Consider the following 24,202-nt stretch of genomic DNA (forward strand, 5'->3'; position numbering starts at 1 on the left):
ATTCATTCACAAATCCTATTGTCATCTTGCGTTTATATGAAGAGTTTAACACAATCACAGGGATGAATATTTTGGAGGGAATAAGTTACACATCCGAATGTGTGTCACACAACAAATGTCATACATCCACTAGCAGCAGTGCTAAGACCTTGAACAGCATGCTTAGCATCAAGGATGCACTTAGTACTGATCAGTGCAACCGTCACGAAATTTTTCGGACAAATTAAGCTCATTTCAAACATGTTGACATTCTTGTATAAATCTTTTAAAAGAATTCCCCAAGACTTCCCAAAAACAAACCTGACATGTCTGTCGTACTAAGTAAGTCCTTAAAATAGTTGAAATCTAAACAAATACAGCTACAAGGTATTAAAAGCAGTAATTATGTTCCTAATCCCCGATTTGTTTAATCCCAACCAGCATACCAAAGGTTTGACAACCATGCTAGCCTCAGTGTCTGCATCACTTGTTGAGCCCACCCATTGGCCACTAATCACTTCTGACCCCTACCGTTGTGTGACCTGACTCCCTGCAGTGACCCTGACCCCTAGAGACCATGTGACCTCCAGACCACATGAAAGGGCCCTAATCCCCTGCCCACACCTTGGACATCCTGTATTTGGTCCTAATAAGCTTAATCATATGTCTTTGATGTTAACCTTAATTATCACAAGTTTCAAAGCAATAATGAAATTTCAAAATCATGGAACCATCCTTATCAAATTTCAAATAATTGTTGAACAAATACTGTCTTTACCAAAAGTTTATAACCCCATGTACTTTACCATTGAATCAAACCATAATACCATAGAGTGTGTTTGTTCAGGTTCATAACAAATTAGAGATGAAAGAACGCATGCAACATATTGTGGTATATTCATGAATCATTATTGCGATAAATTGCAATACAAAATACAGGCCACTACCCTTCTCTATTAGATATTAAGCACTAATGATCTTTCATTGTATATATGTATATATGAATCATAATGTCTTGTCTTTTGAGATTGCATCTGTCCCATGATGGAACGTTTCTGCAATAAATATTATCTTATCTTACAAACTCAACAAAGACTGCAAGCCCATGAACACCAAATGTACTCTGACCTCCATGGGTGCAGAACAATGTTTTTCATCAATTCCAAGATTTCACAGATGAATCATCATTTTCTCACAAATTGTAAGTGGTTTACTCTGGCAGAGGAAGCACATTGGTCTGAGCTAATTCCATACAGGCAATTCCTAACATAAACATGGACAGCTTTTAAGCGACTAGAGAAATTTCACAGTTGACTTACTTTTCCCTGTTTGACCCAGTTCCTGAATCTTGCAAACATTTTAAAATTTGGATCTCATGAACCTCTATAAATGTGGAAGCAATTAAATAGGAAAGGTTACCCTGACGGTTGTGATGAGAACACAGCGACTTAAAAATAGAACCTTAAGTTCAAATTATACTGTAGATTACAAGCAGTTGGGACTGAACAATAAAAAAATTAAACTGATACTATATACATCCAAAATGCCCTATGAAACAGGCAAAAGAACCATACATGATCTTCACATGTCAAGCTAGTGTCAAATCATTATAATAGTTTTCAGTTTCAGAAACCATGACGAAAAAGTGATAACATGCTCCAGATACCGGATAAAATACAAATGATGTTTTATTTATGAATATATTTGCATTTTGTCACAAGGAGGACTGTGATTGCTGTTAAGACAGACGTGGGAAACGAAAGACAACCTATCAGATAGTGACAATGTGACATCTTCTGAATGCATAATTATATAGGAAGAAACAGGCTGAACAGTGGTTGTGTGATAACCACTATATCACCCTAGAGCATGTGGGCAAACAGCCCATTCTGACCACTTCCTGTTACATAACTCATACCCATTACATCATACATAGCCCCTAGTCATAAGCGACTTATTGTACTATTTATCATTATGGACAGTGATATAACAATTATATTCAACCTATATCCCTAGTGGATAGAACATACAGAAATACAAGGTTACAGTTTGTATTTTTCCCAAATGGCATTTAATGGAATGCAGACTGTGTCCAGTTGGATGTTTCTGAAATACATCCAACTGTCTTACATAGCCTTCTACAGAATTATAATAATAATTATACAAAGAGTGACCTACATTGTTTTCAATTACAATGATCCCATAAATCTCTGACAATAAATAAACTTTCTGACAATGCATACCTTTCAGGACAAACCAACCTAATATTCTTCAGAAACTTCAAGACCTAAGAGAAAGTTATCACATTGAAGTCAGCTAACTGAATGATGGTCATCTTCTGAGCCTGGCTAATTTATCACCCACGGGTACCATGAGCAATTAAGAAATGAATGTGTCAACAAAGGGTGAGTGTTTTAATGACAGTTAACAGTGGAGATAATTGATAAGTCAACAATACACCATTGTATCCCAAGTGTCTCTGTGACAGCTACCCTAATTAATCAACAATCTCTGGGTGGAAATGTTACATAAACATCCCAAGTTCAAAGGTGCGACCACTTGACACTAAACAAAAGATTAATTAGCTGTAATGATAAACATGTGGCAATAAACCTTGTTTAGGTTTCTCCATGTATATTGTGCTTGTATAGGTTGAGGTGTTTTGTTTGTAACTTGAGAATGGTTTTACAGGTGAGAAAATCTTATCTGTTTCTCAAATAAAGCCTTCTCCACGAAAAGGAGAAAACCCCAAGATTTCATCTTTTTTGTAATATTTGTATATCAAATTAGATATTTAGTAAGTAAGTAATATTTATCTCGTCATGCATACAAGATATTTAATATTTGGTATGATATTATGATACCAACTAACTTATCAATGAGGGATTAAGAAAGTGTTATGATAATATAACATCATAATATGCACCACAAACAACAAAAGGTTGGAAACATTGTTGTATCATATGTGTGGTTAAGACAAGGCCATCTCTTGGCTCCTATTGCTTTTACTGTTGGGAAGGCACCTGTATCAGGTAGTATGCTATATTGGGGCAAAAAGATTTCGGGCTAGACCACATGAACAAGGATACGACCCTTTGTATTTGTATTTCCTTGGCTTTGTTTACTGGGCTTAAGGGACAAAGATGTGTTCTGTCTCAATGCTAAGGTGCGCAAACATGACTGTCCTCCCGAGCGCCCTATTCAAACATACTGGACTCGATTCCAACTGGCCTATCAAATGGAATGCAAAGCCACTGCTTCCAACAAGAGCAATTTTAAAGTAAAAATATTTATAAATACCAGGTCACCCAAGAAATCAAATTTAAACTGAAGTGTTTTATATTTTGGGGCTGGTATTCTGTTGTGAAACGATACCACACCTTTCGTACCATCATCCCTAACTTGGAATACTTGGATTAGATACATCACTGTCAACTACCACATGGCATATACATTTATATGCATTAGTATACACTGTGAAAGAAATTATCACTTGCCAGAAATATTCTTACTCCTATATCCTATTTATTGCATGTTTACCTGCAATCCTGCCCCCTACTCCACAATTGAAGGATTTAATTGTTGTCGACATGATTTTATTCAAAAATCCATTTTAAATTTCTTAAATTTAGCATCCTTGAACAGGCTATACCTTCTCTTCCCTGTCTTGAGTTTAGAAAACAATTCAACAAAGATGTTATCTTTAGCGCAGAAAAATGTCCTGCCATCAGCTGTAGCGTAGGGAATGAAACGAATACCTGCATACCAATTTCATGATTCACGATCAAATGACATTCCATCAGTGTTTATTGTTGAGGGGACATTTCGAGGTGGGCAGCATTCTTCCTGTAAGGAAAGAGCCCACAATACTATAAATGCTATTGATGAAACATTATTTCGCTCTAAATGAACTCCATGGCTGATTAAATCAGTGTAGCATGGTGTGAGTGGGAGAATGCAATGCAATTGTGACCTGTGGGTCAGACTTCATCTGGACAACAAAAGATAACACCATCTTTTATTGATGTGAACTCTACGAGCTCTAGACTAATAAATTGTTATCTTAAAAACAGTTTACAGTCCAGAAAAGGCTAAAGAAATTTTAGATTACAACATACATCAGAACAAAGGCTTTTGGTCTCACAAACTATTCCTGTTGTGAGTATAGAGAGTATAACCAACACACTGGGATGTCAAATGCATCGTGTAATTTGGCAACATGGTAGATCTGGATGGCAAAGTATCCTCAAATACCATCATCTCATTACAAACATAAGCAGAAAAACAATAAGGGCTGGGGAATGTCAGCAGCACATTCTACTGAAAGAACAGGAACACCACTTTCTGGGCCGTCTCGGGACAATCTCTGCCACATGCAGGATCATATTTATGCCTGGACCTTTTGCTGAATGGAAACTCATAATAAGTGTTGTGAAACCTTGATTGAAACCTTGGGGTCCTTGCCACTGGCTGGAATCAGTGTGCGAAATAAGTAATTGCCTGGTAGCCCGTGGCTACTTTCTTTGTTTTCAGGCTAGTGAAACAAAATCTAGGTAGCCTGACTGGCTTGTTAAATATTCTATCTGGTGAGCTACAATATGTAAACCTCCCCCATCTCACAAACTATTCCCTTGAAACTAATGACGGTATCCGAATGCATTCCATAAGTATCTTTCATTGTAGTTTGTGTTTCCATAGGCTTACGAACCAACTCCAACTGATATTAATAGTCAATTGACCCCAAGTTCTTACCTGGGCGAATCTTGAAATAAATTCTGCTTCCAGATTTTTCTTCGAATTTGGTAGATTAAAAAAAACCTGGTCATAATAACTTTTATAAACTTTTGCAGTGACAAACACAACCCACTCAATCAATTATTACAATCAGGAGCATAAACTCAAAAGAAGTTCTTCATCCATATTTCTTATTTGTACTTAGAACTCCAACTTCTAAATGCCTCTTATGAAGTTTGTAAGGTAATTAGATTGGTTTTAAACATGGCTGTGATACTACTGTCACACATTTGAAAACTGAAACTACATTACAGATACTATATACTACCCAGTATTTCACAAGAGACATACGTGGGTCTTCACGTGTGTCTGTGTGTGTTACCAATAGATAGTGCCACAATGTTATTGTTTTTTGTAACTAAAGCTGGGAAGACGAAAGAAATCTTCCCCAACCAAGATAAACCATCGATGCGGAGAGTACCCTGACAACATCATGCTCAACCTGAGGTCTCAGAATACAAAAGACATGACCTTCTCCCCCCTTCCTAACTTTGAACTAAAGAGACAAGATGGCCTACACCCTACACTCAGGAATATGAAGAAAGAGACAATCTGTAGGAACCAAAACATGAAACTACATGGCCCCTTGGTGATATAATGTGGAGAATCAGGTATCTGATTATAGGATACCAGATGCTGAAACAGCAATATATCCCAATTTGTGTCTCCTCATGCTCTCAGGCGATCTGTTCTGGTCACGCCAGTAGGGTCACTGGGCAACCTTTGCAAGGGTTTATGTGAAGTTTTGACCTAGCTTTCTAACAAAGGATGAAGGTGTGAATGAAATTCTAACACCTGGAAGTCAATTTCTGGACTGGAATAGGGTGACATTTCTTCACACTAGCGTGACAAGTTTAACTTCAAAATGTATTTTTCTAAAACCTATCCATTTACCTACAGCGCTAACTGATAAGCAGGATATTTGGTTCATTGATTTTCACATGATTGCCAGCAGGACATCCTATGTTAGATAAATTTATTATATAAATGAAAAGTTATCGACATCCAGGTTCATGAATTAACATGAGACAAAATATTGGTTTCTTTTGGAGCTTTCTTGAATTTTTTTATAATAAAAAATGCTGTAGGGGTGTTCATTCTGGTCTCAGTCACATAAATATGATTTTTTTAATGCCACCATCAACAATATTCCAGCTATATGACAGCGGTCGGGAAATAATGTACTCTGGACCAGACAATTCAGTGATTGACATCATGAGCATCGATCTATGCGTTTGTGATACCATGCAATGCATCGCCCAAGTCAGCTAGTCAGACCACCCGATTCCTCTTGAGCGCAGCATTGGTTGCTGAAGACCAATTCTAACGAGGATCTTCACGAGGCTTAGATTCAGGAGGAAACTTAGTTTAAACATGAAATAAACTGCAAGGACCCCCCATATTTTCTAACAGCACACATATTAAACATCTAAAATGAAACGACAAAATACAATTGATAGTTTCCACCTTAGAAAGGGCTGAAACAACTTTCAAAACGTCAGAAAAACAATTATTTTTGTAGCATCTACAATCAGTTTTTCTATCATCAGAAAACTACATACAGATTATTAACTTTGTAAATCTGTCACGACTGAAGGTGAAATCATAGCCCTAGTAATAACAAAGGCATACCGGATAAGACCTATGTCTTCAAAATCCTCTAAAAAAATATGGTAGACCAGTTTTATCACAGGTCAAGAATCGTTTCCTCACTAAATGGAGGGTGAAAGTGATTCCATATCGCTCTGATCAAAGCCAAAATAATTTTGATGGCGTGAACACATGGTACTTGTTCTCATGCTGAGGTATATCAGTGGCACCATACCCAGCCATGGAAACAAGCAGGACTCGTCAGTGTCAAACCTGTCAAAATATATAAGACTGTCAGTCATGGATCAATATGAGTTACATTCAACTTATTTTATTTTTGCCATGTGAAGATATCTACCGCTGACAGCTTTGTTGACATGAGACAAAGAAACCTTTTTAAACTGTATTTTTTTATGGATTTTTTGTTTTGATTCCATACTGTACCATTTTCTACAGTAGTTGAATCTGATGGTAACCATTTTCTACAGCAAGAATAATGTGATTCTGAAGGTTACTATTCTTCAACAACAAGAATTTCAATAATCTTTCAAGTTCCTTATTAAGAAGCCAAAAACCAACCAATTGGTTAGTGTATTGAAAAAGACAAATAGACAGTTTGTAAGTTTGTTTTTTAACAGCAATATTCCAGCTATATCACAGCAGTATGTAAATAATCGAGTCTGGATCAGACAATCCAGTGATTGACATCATGAGCATGAAGCCACGCAATTGGGATACGATGACATGCATCAACTAAGTCAGTGAGCCTGGCCACCCGATCCTCTTACGACAAGCATAGTCGATTCTACGGGTCACAAATAGACAGAAAACGCTGCATCTTTAGAGAAAGCATGACAGTTGATGGTGAATCAACATGTGCTCAACGCTTGGGTCGTAAACAGGTAATCAGGCATCATCTCTCGTAATCCACGATTAATGAACATGATGAAGATGTCGTGAGTACCTCAGCTCAGTAGGGGACCCCTTCTGGGAGATCTGGCTTCCTCTGCACAGGCCTGGCTGTGTCTACAGGCTGATTACTTATCTAGTTAAATGGCTCATGCTTCTCATAAACATCATATAACCTCTAAAAGAAAGCTTAAATACCAATTAGGGTCATGAGGCCCAAAAACGGATACTTTGGTTCCTGCTAATGAAGAAATCGGATAGGTAGGATAAAATAGTTCTTTATAAAATATTTTACCTGTGTGTTGTCTATAATAAATTTCAATTATGAAGGCAGAACAGTGTTAATTAGGGGGGGGGGGATGCGCTCCTACAGTACTTGAATCCATGAACCCCCAATTAACCTTAAACAGTATAAGAGTCATGACAATGACCCCTGGTCTTTCATGCTCCATTTTGAACACACTGCAGACCCTTGGCCCAAAAGGAGTGTTTCAGTTGTTTGTAAGGTGTAAAAGATTTATCAGGGTATAAAAGAATTGGAGGGTTGGAGACATATTTCAAGATAACTGAAATACAAGCAACTTTCTGGTAGAGTGGGTTCGGGCTCCTGATGGGAGTAAAAAAGGACTAGAATCTGTACTTTAGTAAGGAAGTGTTATCCCATAGATAACATTTGTTAAATATTTCTAACTTATTTTTCTGATAACTGAGAGTCCCTACTAGTTTATTGCTGGACCATCATGTGCGTCAATATTTCAGAGTATTGTCTCAACTATATGTTTGAGCAGGTTGACGGAAAGCATGTGCATATGTTCCAGCTTCCCCTACTACTCAATAGGGATTCCTTATAATTCACATGGCTCCATAAATCAATTGTAAAAAAGTCCTGCCATTTGTCTTTCTTGAACTGTTAATGTTTTCAAGAATAAATTATCTGTAAACATAGGCAGGAAACAGGGCTGCAACTATCCTGTCAGAGGCTGGGTCACACCAGTGACAAATCTGGCCCCTGGGTTGGTGGGGAAGGGAGGCTGGCTTAGATTCACTACCCAGGAATTTGAGGAGAGGGCTTACGAAGAGGCCTGGGTGGCTGTACCCCGGTGGGGAATTGTGGGTAACAGAGTACAGTGACCCTGATGTCAGACATATTGTTTCAAAAACCCAAGTATCCTTAACTACAGCCAGCATACATCAATGAACTTACATTTTCTTGGTATTTAGAACAGGTTTACAGATGTCAAAACTTATTTTAAAGTAAATTTAAACCATCTCCCCATGTCAAACTAATATTGTTTCAACGACTCAGGGTCAATTGTTTCTAGACGTTTCTCAGATGCAACGGTGAGTAAAGATATTTCCTTCTTCATGAACTACTTAATTTAATAACAAGTACTTTTCGTTACTAAAATTGATTGCTTTGTCTAAGGGCCTGGGGTGGACAAAGCAGGCACCATGTTCGAGCAAAGAATGAAACTAACTTCACTGAATCACAACCACTACAAACTTTGGCAAATTGTGATGCTATTCTTATTGCTACCCCCTAACAAGCACCTGCTAACATGACTCCAGTCCCTAGCCTAAATTCTGAACTAGAGGATGCAGCTTCTAAACAACTTTGATGTAATCCAAATGCTAGAAGCTTGGTGGACCGGGCCTACAGGAAACTACCTATATAGTTTATCATCTCTTTCCTACATCTGAGAGTAATTAACGTGCTCCTCCGCCAATCACAACTTTCCCTGCCTCTATCCCTCCCCCTCCCCCTTCCTCTCCAACCTGACTGGCTGGCACCCCCTCCTATCCTTCCATACGGAGAGAGAACTTCCACCGTCCACTCTCATAGGCTAAAGACTCCTTTACAACTTGGAAAAGTTGGCTCTGCTGGATTCCAGCCAACATAGGCACTTATTTGGTGTTTCGAAAGTGCGTCATATACTAAATCTTCTTTTGAAAAGATTCATTACATTAACATTAAAGATTTACATTAAATTTATTTCATTTTATTACATATAATAAATTTAATACAAAAAAGTTTTTGAAAATCTTGGGTAATTTAAGAAATTTTCTCCACATCACAAATGTAGTTTTACTTCCAATGTTGCTATCTTTACAGAACATACAAGATTCAAGTTTCCTTTGAAAACAAACTGGATAGATTTGACTTGCTGTGTGCCATGTTGGTTCCGTTGCCCGGAGCCAAAGTTTGTATAAAACTGGCAGGGTTTCCCACTTTGTTTGCATTCTCCACAAATCTAACTAAATAAGCCTGTCACTTGATTCAGCTTTCACATAAATGCAAAGGTTCAAATGCAGAAAATCTTTCATTTTCATTGAATAATAAATTCTTCCAAACAAACCTAAGATCTATAATTTAGTTAAAATTATGAATACACACATCTGAGGCTAAAAATTAGTTTACTTATTCAAGCCACTATAAACAATCTAATTTGAAAATTTTGTGAATACTTATAACATAAGAAATAAAAGACCATATCAAATGGGTCCTCAAACGTCCAAATTACCAGATGAGGCACAGCACTGTCTGTAAATTCCAATCGAAAGATGGGTTCAGCACATGACTGGTATTAATCCTTGATCACAAAACAATCCATGTGTTGAAAAGATCGAGTTCTGTGAGAATATTCCGAAAACTCACACGTAAAATCCAAGTCCAAGTTTTAGAAGCATCTCTGAAGCACAAGCAACAAGTGAGGTCGCCGGTGGGTCTCAACGCTGTGTCAACAAACCCCGTAGTATGACCCCTTTTCCCGCGCAAACCACAATCTACTGACCAACTACAGGCCTGAGAAAATATTTCCTTTTAAACATAAAGAACAGTCTCTTACAGCACATTGCCTGTGTAGTGTTCTTTTCACGTGTGTACTCGCGTTAACATGAAGACTACATGCCGGGTACAGATAAAACTTGGACGCCATAATCATGCAGCATAATTTTAATATTATTTGGAAAGTTGGTAGATTTCTAGATCTATATTACTGTATATATAACTGTATATTGATTTAACATTATATGGTCATTTGTTTATCTAGGCCGTCAACTTTACAAAAACGGTCAGTTTAATTGCGGGTACAAATTGCGATATATCATATAGACATCTACATTCTATACAGATCAGATAAACTCATATCACTGAATTTGATGATTTGAATATAAAGCAATGGCAGTAATTTCTAAGCACATTTTAAATAACAAGGATGGGTAGATTTAACCCCCCAACTCACCCACATTACAAGCATTCAACCACCCCGTTTGACATTGCAACGCTTGGGTGCTCGCGTCTCGAAGGTGATACGAAGTTGGATCGCATCAGGGGACAAAAGCCCTCAAGCTAGGCCCCTGAACCTCGCTTTTGATAGTGAAGATGTCATACGAAGGGACACTCACAAAGAGATTCGAATCCCGACGTACCCCCTTAAAACACACCCTTACCATAGAGGTGAAGAAATATTTGTTTACTTTAGAGAACCAAACGGGCACCTGCTCAACTCCAAAACTTTTGAAACTTTGTTGTACTGAGACTACTTCGCGATTTGTGTCGTCTGCCTCAGTGAGTCAAGATGCTCTCTCACAAGTATAACTTCTTTTCTTCACTGGATAGGTTGTACTATGCTATGAGATATCACAATTATTTTGAAAGAAATTCACCGAGAGCTGTGTAGCACCCACTGACGAAAATCAATGCTCCCCGGTCTGCAACCCTGTCAAATTCCTATGCATGCGCTCGTGAGCAACTTTGTAACACAGTAACTTCCAGTCAAATCCACAAACAACATCAGCCTAATGTCTAACTTCGTTGTAAGTCATAACTTTGACAACAAGCAAGCCTTCACAGCCACCGTGGCCGAACTCAAAGACCGCATGGGCAAGCCTAGCCTACCAGTGTATCGGCATTCGAGGGATATTATACGTGATTTTTGTCCCTTTAAATCGGTGACATCATGTGGATTTCTCAACGTCACCGCTGCAAACTTGCCCACAAAACTTACCTAACTGTTCGCTACTCCATGAATATCTTTCACACAAGTAAAGTCCGTTAGAATCCGATTCTAATACACAAAGTCCGAGTTTCACCCTACCTAAGTTCCGTTATATCCCGTGTATCTCCACGACTATTTCGCTTGAGCTTCTGAGGATCGTCACGTGATCACCCATTCAAAGCAACAGACCACGTGACCCCCCGAGTGAAAGACGCCATGGAATAAAGGGGGGATGCAGGGGTCGCTCCCTTAACACAGGAAATACTCATATCTAGATTAAAACGTGAAAAGTGACGCGACGCTGGGATAGATTGTCTATACATATTCATTGTCATGTAGTTGTACCTGGCGCCTAATTAATTCACTTAATTTAAATTCTCATTTTCGCTTTCAGGTTAATTATATATTGTAGGAGACAAACTTAAGACTTTTAAGCCTGTTTTAAGAATTATTTAAAAAAAAGGTGTTTGATTAATTTAATTAAGTAAAAATAAAGAAGACTGAGATGAAAAATATATCAAACGGTTATTCATTTAATGAATAATAACGGATGTGCCTAAATTCTAATTACTGAATTTACTTACTATTGAAAGGGAAAGCTAACAGTATATAATTAGTTTATTACGCGTATACGAATAACAATAATTATCTTATCTTATCAACGATATTTAGAAACTTGGTTTATTTCATTTTCCAAAACGCGTAGTTTTGATGCGTGGTGACGATTTGTACTAAAATATTATTTAAAAAAGTGTATACTTGTAAATTCAAAACGGAATTTTAAAATGAATTCCAACTGAAAGTACATGCAATAAAACCTACAAAAGTCTATTTACTATTTCGAAACATACCCCGTAGTTACAAATCCTACCATCGGTCGTGGTCTGTCAAAGTTCTCTGAAGTATTCTGTCATGAGTCTTTAACCCGCACGCCCTTGGCACACCAAGTGTAATCACTTACCTGAGCGTAATAATTACAGGTAGGTATACAACTGTGTCAGGTAGAAGGTATTGTTTGTTGTGCTCGGTTAGACTTCTTCAAAGCGACTGACTAACTGCAGCTCTCCAGGCTAGTTAACGCTCGGACATTTCCTGAGGGTACTCAGTGGGCTTGCAATCTCCAATGAGAACCACGTAAGCGGTGCCAGTACCGACGATGCATTCTTTGATTGTATAATCTCTTTAGTTCTTGTCTAAAACACATCTCCCGTCTCATCTCACCGTTTATTTGTAGACGTGTTTATATATAGGATTAGTTAATCCTGTCATTTTGTCTGACAATGCGCGGGGATTAATAGTGCATTGTCTATCATTAAGTGGCTTAGTATCACGGACTAATTGCTTTGTCAGACTGACGGCGTCCCTTAATTACACTGATGAAAAGTAAACAAATTATTTTCGTGTCTCCCACATTGTAATCACGTTACAGGAAACAGACGCTGAGTTCTATCTGTATACACATGGACATAAGTCGTGTAAGAAATGAACGGTCAGATTTAAGTGATTATTCAGTTCATATAATTCCCCCCCATGCGTATCGTACAGTCGTATATATTGTACATCCAATACATACATACAATATACAATAAAATATATGTACAATATAAATATATATATATATATTCTGTACGAAGGATCTACACTGAAACGTCGCCTTTACAGTATTAAAGAAGTTGTTATCCATAAATTGTGACTACTTTGTATTTGTTGTAGGGCACTGCATCCAAATTTCGATATAATATTAGAATATGTCTTTTGCAGTGTAGCCTTACAAAAATTCATACATGGTTAAACAAAATGCTAAGAAACAAGAAGAAATTGTAATGTTTCAGAAAAACATCCGCGAATTTCCGACAAGTGGTATAATATACACAACTGTAATTTATTATAATCCACCTCGTACATAACTTGAACTAAACTGTCGGTCAAAAGAAAGTATACACCCTTTTCTGAAAAGGGGCGGTCGGGTAGCCTAGTGGTTAAAGCGTTCGAGGGGGGGGGGGGGGGGTGTGGAAAATTTTCAGCCCACAAGATGAGAAGAGTGAATAGAGATAAGAAGAGTGAATAGAGATGAGAAGAGTGAATAGAGATGAGAAGAGTGAATAGAGATGAGAAGTGTGAAGTTTTTCAAGTGTATACTTACTTTTGCCCGGCAGTGTATTTGTATTTCTGATGTTAGAACTATGAGGGGATATTCATTGACTTCATTGAACCATTAATACATAAAAGTTACATAAAAAATTAAAAGACAGCAAAGCTTTCTTATCATTTCTTTCCTGTAAATCTTTTATGACTTAATTCTTTATCAAAACACAATACTTAAGGATGACCAAGTCGTTCGATCTAATACCTGAACATATTGGAATTCGCTTTATTTAGCAATTTCATGGTGGGGGACACCATATATGGGCTTCATACATTGTACCAACGCTGGGAATCGAACACGGGTTTGGGGCGTGATGAGCGTACGCTTTAACCACGAGGCTACCCACTGCTCGCGTATGCATTGGAGATTATAGCTGCATGCCACACCTATCTAATAGGCTATATGGAATATTCGAGTGTATCTTGTCATTGTAATGTATTTGCTTTGATTAACTTGTTTATCTGCATGAATTTGGAATAGACATGTGGTGCAGCTTATTCACACTGATTTGACATTACCCTTTGCATTGTGTTGATAAACAGTTACATTGCATAAACATTAACGAGCGCGGAACAAGAAACAAGCACGTGCAGTATCACGTGGCCTAAAAATAATTCAAACTCTTATTTCAAAGCGCAATGCAATCAAAATTTTAAAAGTTCACGACCCGCGCGTGTCTTTGAGCGTGCTTCCAACATACGTACATCGTTGCATATGACCGAAAACCAAAATATCTCTCACTTATTTCACAGGCGAATTTAAAAAAAATGCAACTGGTACTATTTTGTTTTATCTGATAACAATGTTGTGCGTTAATCAGGCATTTTGTTATTGAGCTTACTTTTTATAAGCTTATTTTGACATACTACGATTTAATGGAGAAAATACAATTCACCCTCATTCTTGTCGCTGAATAACACACACACACACACACGCACACACACGCACGTATGCACGCACACACACACACACAAACACACACACACACACACACACGCACGTATACACACACACACACGCACACACACACACGTATTGTGTTTATTCAGTAACATTTTTACACTGGTCTGAAATCCCAAGAAGTGTAGATAGTTTAATCACCAAATTAATAACCATTGTCCAAGGGTCACATGTTTGGTCATTTATTCGATGTACCGGGCGTTTCTTGTACAAGCGACGGCCCAGACCTCCGCCGATAGTTTCAACAGCCGTTCGGAAATAACTCCATGTAAACGAAGAATAATTATTTTTACAAGACAAGAAAATAAACATCGCTGACACATCCCTTCATTGCATCTTCACGTTTTTGGACGTGTGCATTAAGCGTGCGGTTGTATTCATGATTCAGTGCACTACAGTACAGAAACTATACCACTGACGGCGACGACGCTTTAATGTGAAAACTTCTGCTTCATTTGTCATTAATACCACGAATGACTATTAAACAGACATCGTTCATGAAATAAAATTACCAAGGACATTATGTTCGAATGGCGGACAAGTGGCCTCGTTTCGTGGTTCTGTTTACACTTTCAAGTTGTGAGACAAGATGAAGTACATAACAATAAATACAAGCGACAACACATTTTCCATAATCATACGAAATCTCTGACAAAGGCAGAGTCCATTGCACGATTTCCGAATACATCATAAACATGTGTTTATGTATTACTATAAAATAAGGATGATACCATACCAGGTGTTCGCGAAAAGGTGAGAGTGTCCTGCTCCACCGGTGGTACTCGTCACAAACACTTGCAGAGGCAAGTCAATTGTTCACCTGAAAAAAACACGGAACATGTGGTCAAAATAGGGAATTGCATTGGTCACATAGAAGGAGTTAAATGAGTAAAAAGTGACGATTTTTCTAGCTTAAAGAGAAAATATAACTACGAGCAAGTCAGTGGCCTCTGGTGAACTGGTTACCATATGCTTGTGAGGTCTCTTTCATGATCAAGTATTTCCAAAACCTCTAAAAGCAAAATTTCCGACACATTTTAGCTTTGTAAATACATCTCGTGTTGTAAGTCGAACATATGTTGAAATGAAGAGCCTAGTAGTCATTCATTAAAAAACACATCTGATAAAACGCATAACGATTTCTAAAAGTGCTTCAGATCTTGTCGAACAAAGGAGCCATTTTCACACCTTGTCCTTTACTGACAAAAATCCCATGTTGTTGTTTACGACATCACCGTGCAACATCACGAGTGAGAGAGTGCGTTGGGGTTTTATGCCGCTTTGAGCTATATTCCAGCAGGGACGCCAGAAATGGGCTTCACACATTTTACCCATGTGGGGAATCGAACCCAAACCTTCGACCTGACGAACGGACGCTTTAACCACTAGGCTACCCACCGCCTACATGAGGACGATGATAATGAATGTTTGTTTATTTGTTGTTTAACGCCGCACTAAGCATATTCCAGCTATATGATGGCGGTCTGTAAAAACTCGGTAAAAACAAACCATAATCGGCGAATCCGGAATTCGGATCCTGGAACGGACAGGGGACGCAATTCGGCACGGCGAATAGCGTCACCGAATATGACATGTATCCCTGTAACGTGATTCAAGAAATCAGCAGTTGGACGTAGCAGTGTTCAGTTCTGTTTTTACCTGAACTTGATAGGTCTGGACAGATAGATGTATGGAAGTGATTGTCTATTTACAACATAATTGGCCATTACCAAACAAGAAAAAGCCATCAATATCTGAATATAGCCCATTGAAGAAACTGAATCTATATTTCAATTGTTCATTGGGAGAACATCCGAAGTTAATTAGATCCTATAGTAGTTTTTAATATTCTACTCAAAGAAGTTAAAGAACATCCGATTCTTTCATAGTACTAAAGTTAATCTGTCATGCTAATTTGTTTAAATCCAAGATTTATGTTTTGCATTTAAGTGACTATACATCGCGCGTATGTAACCCCGGAGGTCTTCCCTCAAGCAGACCACTGCTGTTTGTCTGTCTTACAGACCCTGATACAAATATATCAACTACAGCCCATGCAAGTCTATAATGTTTGGCAAGTCTAGATTACTGCAGTATCAGGAAAATGAAGAGAATCACTGGGCTCCCTTTTTATTATATTTTTATTAAGATAACTGAGCAACTGTTTTTTCTGTACGATATGTTCATTTCAGAGACTATATGTTAGTCTACACTGCTGTCTGCAGGAGAGAAGTCACCATGCAGTGTAACTCGTAGCCTTGCTCCAAGGCTGTACTGAAACAAAAGTCCATGGATGAGTAGTAATTCTATCCTCCTAATAGGCAAGTCTTGATATGTTGACAGTACAGTCTAAGGACTCCAGTCTCTTAAAGGGACAACTTGTTCTTATTATTTACATAAATTATTAACTTATGATTTAAACTAATAATTATTGCCTTAGAGACTTCTGCAAGTCTATATAACTCGTATAGGCCATTGTGGGAACGGACTTCCGGTATATTGCGTTGTGTAATATATAGCGGATAACGAGGTGTAAATAACACCTTTTTGCAATGTCTTAACCAATTTGACGAAGTGTCTGACAACCACCATGGTGAGCGTATGCATAGTGACACGGGATGGAGAGTATGTGTGTTCGAACTCAGAACTTACATCACTGGCAAACCAACCCCAGATGGCGCAGCGTCAAGCCCGCCAGGAACCCAGCCGCCATACATGGCGATTCCCGAGCCAATAACAGGGTGCATGGTAGTAACGCTGTTCCAGTACTAAGAAGCTTGTTACTTTGAACGTTTATTAAACTGGATAAGCCTTAAAGGATATATTATTTATTGAGAAGTTAATAGTTAAAACACAATCATCTATTTGTGTTCCTATGAAAGACTAGTTACAAATACACGCTAACCGGAAGTACATGGGAGTTTTCTTTTCAGTTTCTGTTTTGGCAGAAAATCTAGGATGTTTATTCTCTTGCACTGACAATTTATATTGACTTTAGTACAGCATGATTAACGCTGTTGACTGGTATTTCAAATAAATTATTTTGTAGAACAAAGTTTCTTTTTGGTATTTCGGAAAATCTCCATTCTGTATTTTTGTGATATTGTATATACTTGCAAGAAGGCGCATGAAACTCATAACCACCAAATTAATAGCCGAGACGGCAAACTATATCTGAAATAAGTGATATCAGTAATATTATACATACCATCGGGTTATGAGATGCTAACACATGCCAAGAGCAAATATTGACTTTTACAGTACTTAAAATCGGGTAATGTTGCTACATCGGGGAAATTAACTAGATTAATATAACCTACCAACATCGACCTCATAGAACAAAAAGTACTCTAGAAAAATGTACAAACGAACCAAGAGACCACAAATAATACATAAGAACCATCTGACTGTTTTATTTTCATTTGTATTCAGATTTCAATCTTACTAATACTACTGGACGTATGTACTACCCTAGACTAGCACAAGTCTCTAAGGCAATACTTATTATTTGACATTATTAGTTCTAGATTATGTAAATAATAAGAACAGGTTGTCCCAATAACAGACTGGAGTCCTTAGGGTGTTCTGTCCACATATCTAGACTTGCCCACGAGGAGGATAGAATTACTAGGCATCCATTGTGATGTTGTGATCCTGTGTGGTTAAGATGCACCAACTAAACTCGACGAACCCTACACAACCAATAGACTCTCTCCCACCTCTCGCAGACTCCCCTGCCGCACGTTGACTGTATACAACGTGACCGAGACTTGCCGCGACATCCACTACATATGGCCGATATGCACTTTACGTACTGTAAACATTAACTGCTTTTACCGAGAATACGACCAACGCGGACCTTCAGTTCCTGTTCATTAGGTCAACCTTTGATGGATGGTCGTTTAGAATCACGGATGAACTGAGCGCTTTGTGGAGTTTTTGTCCTACAATACAGAAATAGCCCCTGTTTTGACTGCTTTATAATAAAAACGACAAAACCCTTTTAATATTCGTAAGAAATCCCTGCGAAAAGCAAAGTCGATTGTACAATTTCGACTATATCATGAGCATGTGTTGATGAATCACTATCAAATAGTGATGACACCAGGTGTTCGCGAATAACTGGAATAACATACTTTGGTGTTCTTCGTCTTTATAGTCGTGTTTAAGCACGAAGGTTTTTTTTCACAATGGGTGAAAAAGAAAACACTATCTGTTATGGGGAAAAAGTAAATTGTTACAGTAAATACTTAAAAACTACACCCCCCCCCCCCCCCCCCCCCCCCACCCCCGTCCCCACACACACACACGCGTGCATGCATGAAAGTCGCTATATGAGTGCAATAATCTTGAACAGGACGTTGAACCCCATTTTACCTCACCTCACCTCACCTTGATCCAGTACAGGGACACTTAAAGGGACAATATGCACCATACTCCGGTGCCCATGTTCTGCCTCGGTTAAGACGTTGTCCTTAATATCATATGTGAAATAAAGGTTATCATTGAATGCTAAGTTGGCATATATAATAAAATTTGAAATAAAGGACCAAGAAACTGTGACGCTGGGACGTTAGGGACGTGAATAAAATTTGCTAGAGCTGCCAATGAACCAAGTAACTCTAAGGAATTGCTAACCGAGTGCTAGGGGTGGTACGGGACATCCTTACCCTTTTCACGAACACCTGGTGTCATTGATTCTTGGTGATCCATTCAATAAATTTTCATTTCTATTTTGCATTTTTACGCTTAATAGAATTTGTTTCGGCAGATAATCGAGACCGATTCTCTGGCGTTTACAGTTTACATTTAAGAAGATTTTTCAGAATTGTTATGAAAGTTAACGGAAATATTCATACGGCAGACACATGGATTCATTTATGCTTACTCTTTTCGCGAACACCCGATGTCATCACTGATTTTCTGTGATCCATTCATATACCTTTTACAACTATTTTGTCCTTTACGCCCAAATGAATCTGATTCTTCGGATAATGGAAACTGCTTATTCTCTGGCGTTGACTTTTTATATTTACAAGTGTATGTACATGTGTAAGTTGTTTTTTTAAAAACCCACAACATCCTAATGAAAACAATATTGCCTCGAAGTTAGAATTTCATAAGCAGGTGCTTGACCCAATAGAACATTTCCCCGCTGTTCTAATCAACATTTAAGTGAGTGAAGAGTGAGTTGGGTCTAACGCAGCTTTGAACCCTACTTCAGTTGTCTCACGGTGTGTCAGCATTATCAAGGAGAAGAGCCCAAAGTGTTGCCATCCTTTGTGTGAAAGCACCTGTTCCCGAAAAAGCTGGAAATAAACAACTTGTCCTCAGGTTGTCGTAAAACAAATAACTCGATTCCTGGACATTCTGCATGTTTTGCAGTGTTGAAAAAAAAACTGTCTTGAAACAAATCTCCACCCTCCAAATATTGGTGCCGAGTGGTTAAAGCGTTCACTCGTCACGCCAAAGACCCGGGTTCGATTCCCCACATGGGTACAATGTGTAAAGCCCATTTCTGGTGTCCCCCCCTGCCGTGATATTGCTGGAATATTGCTAAAAGCGGCGTAAAACCATACTCGCTCACTCCTCCCATTAATAAATGCTCCTTCCCAGAGAAGACCAGAACATGGTAAGTAATACTACCCACAACTTAGTAAGTAAATGCTGCATTCTCCAAACACATGTAAAATAAACGATGCCATTAGTGTAATCACAAGAACATCGCATGTAAAGCGTTCACGATGGAACGCTATTAAAACTGGGAAGGTCTTATGCTGTTAAATTGGATCTGTCCGATGCCTCGTGACCAGGGGATAACTGAACATCGGAGTCGTTACTGACACACTCACCGATTTACAGGGAAGTCAATCACGGTATTATTAGGCTTAGTGGCCTGACTCTAATTATTTATGCCTGCTAATCACCGCGTGGCTCTGTGACTAATGGTGACGTCAGAAGCTGCATTATGGAACCACAACACCATTATAATGCGACACCGTGAACTGTTATGGCAACAAAGATTGGCACCATGAACCATTATGACAACACAATGTAGCTGGAATATTGTTGATTGCGGCGTTAAACAACAATCAAAACAAACAAGCGAGTGGTGTGGGTGGCCAAGAAGGAATTAGGTATAGACTGGTTTGAAAAAAATGAGAAAATTACTTGTGCGCGATAACTGTTTTCTTATTCCCATTTTTTCGTGTGCGAACGTGTGGACGCTGCATATGGCTGTCTAAATCCATCAGTTGGCCACACTGCATCGCATTTTCAGATTGGTACTTGGGGGGGGGGGGGGGGGGGGGGGATTGGTCGGACCAACTGCAATAGAGAACTATAGTCAAACATTATAAGAAAGTAACAGTAATATTGTAACCAGGGTGCTGTTTCACGAAAGTCTCTTAACGTGACGACCTTGTATAAACGCTACGACGCGGTTTAAGGAGGTCGCAGCGCTAAGGGCTTTCGTGTAATGGCACCCAGAACGTAAATTTTGTGTAGCAGGTCTCAAAATCATGTAGATGGCAGTAGTGGTCTAGTGCTCACGTGCTGAAGACGACAGACAACATGAACCACGAGGACTATGAAGTATGACACGGTACGACGCTTGCTCAAAAGTTGTTTGATCAAGTTTACAACTTTCAAGGCCTCAGTAAAGCTTTCAAAAATTCTTATACGTAGAGGACATTTCCAAATTTGACGCATCATTTACTAAAATGATGTCCAATGAAATTCCCTATTTTGACTTCTACTATATATACTTGCCTTTGCATGTGTTTGTGACGAGTGCCACCAGTGGGGCAGGATACGCTCACCTTTTCTTTTGAATATGGGAACTGTTTCGTCTCTTTTATTTTATTTACAATTCCGTTACAATGCTGATCGGAACTGTAATACCTTTCAGCGTTTGACACTTAGCAAGGGAAATGTCCTGATTACATCAAGGCAACAATCGGGGAACACAATATGTTTCTGTTCTCATTTGATTCATTATTACAGTTTCATCATTGACATCAACATCAGTTACAGAAGCATGTGTCATAGCAACGCACATTAATCAACGTCAAGAACATCATTAAAACAAGGTGATGACATGACTACAACATAAGCAACAACGACAGAATCTCACAAACATCGAAACGAATGTTTTAATCTTTATCATATACTACAATATCAATCCAGAAGAAAACTCCAATAGATTCGTTGGTCGTAATAGAATGAACAATAAAACGTATTTCGACAGCAATAATAATTGTATGAACAATGAAAAAATAAATGTAGTCAATTTGAAATTTAGAAAATGAAAAAAATCTTAATTACAGACGCACCAACTTCATCAAAATGGATATGTATGTCAGGAATATTCAGTTTGAATGTGACTCCAATAAATAGGATTATTTTCCATGTGACAAATATCTCCTCCCGGAGGTCATGTGATGACTTCCGTCATGCGTACATGGATCCACTCAGTGGTGACATGAAGCCATTATGCTGAGTGACAGTTTACACCTGCGAGCCCACTGGGAACAATACCTTGGTTTAGGAAGAGATTATTTGCATATTATATAAACATCTTGAATAAATGTTTCGGCAATACTTGCATTATTATTTGACATTTTGATAATATTTAATAGCCGTTGTTGTTTGTAGATTGTATTCTTCTTATAAGCGTTCTTTTGTTGGAGGGACATTAAACCAACACAATTTGCATGACACTCCCTCTGTGTTGTTTTGTTTGAAACATGTAACGTCAGCCCCAGAGAACACAGTCTCGATTATCTGCCTTAAAATGCAAAATAGCGTTGAAATCATATTAATAGATCACTGAAAATCAGTGATGACACCGTGTAAGTATTAGCCACGAGGGTAAGCACGTCCCCCTCTACCGGCAGAACCCGCCACTCACACTGTGCATAAACAAGTCGTGTTTGTTTGAATTGTTGATAAGCATTAATTAGAAGTTGTGGGATGACAAAGTAGACACAATTTACGGATATGCCTTTACACTATTATAGAAGTTGTTGTCCATAAATTGTGTCTAGTTTGTAGTGTTTGTTTGTTGTCTAACGCCGAGCAGCAGTACACCTGCTATACGATGGCGGTTAGTCTGTCATACAGACCCTGGAACAAATATATCCAATAAAGCCCATGCAAGTCTATAATGTTTGGCAAGTCTACACTACTGCAGTATCAGGTAGTATGTGAAAATGAAGAAAGCCTCTAGGCTCCTTTGATTATATTTTATAACCATAATTTAACAACTGTTTTTTTCTGTAAGATATGTTCATTTCAGAGAATAGATATTAGTAAAGACGGCGGTCTTTAAACCGTCGAGTCTTGACCAGACAATCCATTGACACGTTAGCTCGTTTACGGATATTGTTGAAACTAAACGAAATGCAAAGGCACGTAAAGGTTTTGAAAATGACACATTGCGTGTTCGTTTTTCAAATTTGTTTATTTGTTCGTTGTTTAACGCCGCACTCTGCAATATTCCATGTATATGACGGCAGTCTGTAAATAATCGAGTCTAGGCCAGACAATCCAATGATTGACATAATGAGCATCGATCTACGCAATTTGGATACGATGACATGCATCAACCAAGTCGGCGAGCCTGACCAACCGATCCCGTTAATCGCCTTTTACGGCAAGCATGGGTTGCTGAAGACCTATTCTAACCCGGATGTTCACGTTGTGACGTAGATGATAAAATGCCATAAAGCTACACATAATAAGGCATTTGTTTTTCACATTCTTCTCACCATAGTGCGCATAGTCGGAATCCTTAAAATATTGGAAATAATCTTTGTCGCTATTATTATTATTATTATTATTATGCTTATGGAAAATATAAATCAAAATGTCAAAGTTGTTCAAAAAGTGTAGGACCATAAGTTGCTCTTCCTTAGAACTCGAAAGAATGAAAAATTCCCAAAAGCTTACATCAGTAATACATTATGCCAGTTAAAATCAGTTTATTAACGTGTGCCGAGAGAAAATAATAGACAACCTCTTCAACGTCTTTCTTTTTGATCAAAACTAATCAATTTGTTATGGCCGAAGGAACCAGATTGAACCCGAGAGTTAGCAAATTTAAGAAGTAATATTAAAGCGAATGGAACTCTCGTGGAATAGTGTCTGCATCTCAGCGCGCCCCTTACATTCCTATTAGATAAAACTGTATGGACCAGATAGCATCTTGAGGAATCCCAGGGGGCGTTGTGGTTGTCAACAGGGAGGTTCGGTCGCAAAAAAAAGCCCTAATTCCGTTTCCAGCTCATTTCGGTCGCTCTCCACATCACAGGGCGATGTTATCTATGCTACACGACATAACGTACCCATGTACTCATGTAGAAATGTGGTTGTATATATAAAAGTGACAAAACCCTTTCCATATTCACAAGAAGTCTCAGCTAAAAGCAGAGTCGATTGTGCGATTCCGACTTTATCATGATGTGTTTCTGAATCACTATCAGTAGTTGATACCAAGTGTTCGCGGAAAGGGGAGCGCATCCTGCCTCACCGGCGGCACCCGTCACAAACACATGCAAAGGCAAGGAAACAATGGGCTTAGAATATAATTTGGATGCACAAGTCCGTGGGAAGTCATGAAAGCCTCGTATGGATGAAGGGGCGATGGGGTAGCCTAGTGGTAAAAGCGTTCGCTCGTCACGCCGAAGGCCCGGGTTCAGTTCCCACATGTGTGAAGCCCATTTCTGGTGTCAACCGCCATGATATGGCTGGAATATCGCGATAAGCGGCGTAAAACCATACTCACTCATGAGGACCTTCCTGGTCTGTGGATTGGGGGATTGTG

The 24,202-nt window shown here is 38.6% G+C and overlaps 1 protein-coding gene across 7 annotated transcripts in view; it reads right to left on the reverse strand.

Moving 5' to 3' along the window:
- The window catches only part of LOC124139370 (fibroblast growth factor receptor 2-like), a 60,285-nt gene that overhangs the window by 27,589 nt on the left and 8,494 nt on the right, over window positions 1-24,202 (reverse strand). For 2 of the 7 annotated variants that reach the window (XM_046506392.2, XM_046506386.2), the window contains exon 1: window positions 11,280-11,436. The gene's annotated coding sequence lies outside the window, so the exon portion shown is untranslated. Of the gene's footprint in view, window positions 1-9,794; window positions 9,815-11,279; window positions 11,476-12,231; window positions 12,255-15,112; window positions 15,197-20,547; window positions 20,672-24,202 lie in introns of those variants that run through there. The other 5 variants (XM_048402593.1, XM_048402592.1, XM_046506391.2 and 2 more) reach the window with 5 other exon arrangements.

Source organism: Haliotis rufescens, unplaced genomic scaffold (assembly GCF_023055435.1).
Source record: "Haliotis rufescens isolate VD_foot unplaced genomic scaffold, xgHalRufe1.0.p SCAF_27, whole genome shotgun sequence".
Lineage (NCBI taxonomy): Eukaryota > Metazoa > Mollusca > Gastropoda > Lepetellida > Haliotidae > Haliotis > Haliotis rufescens.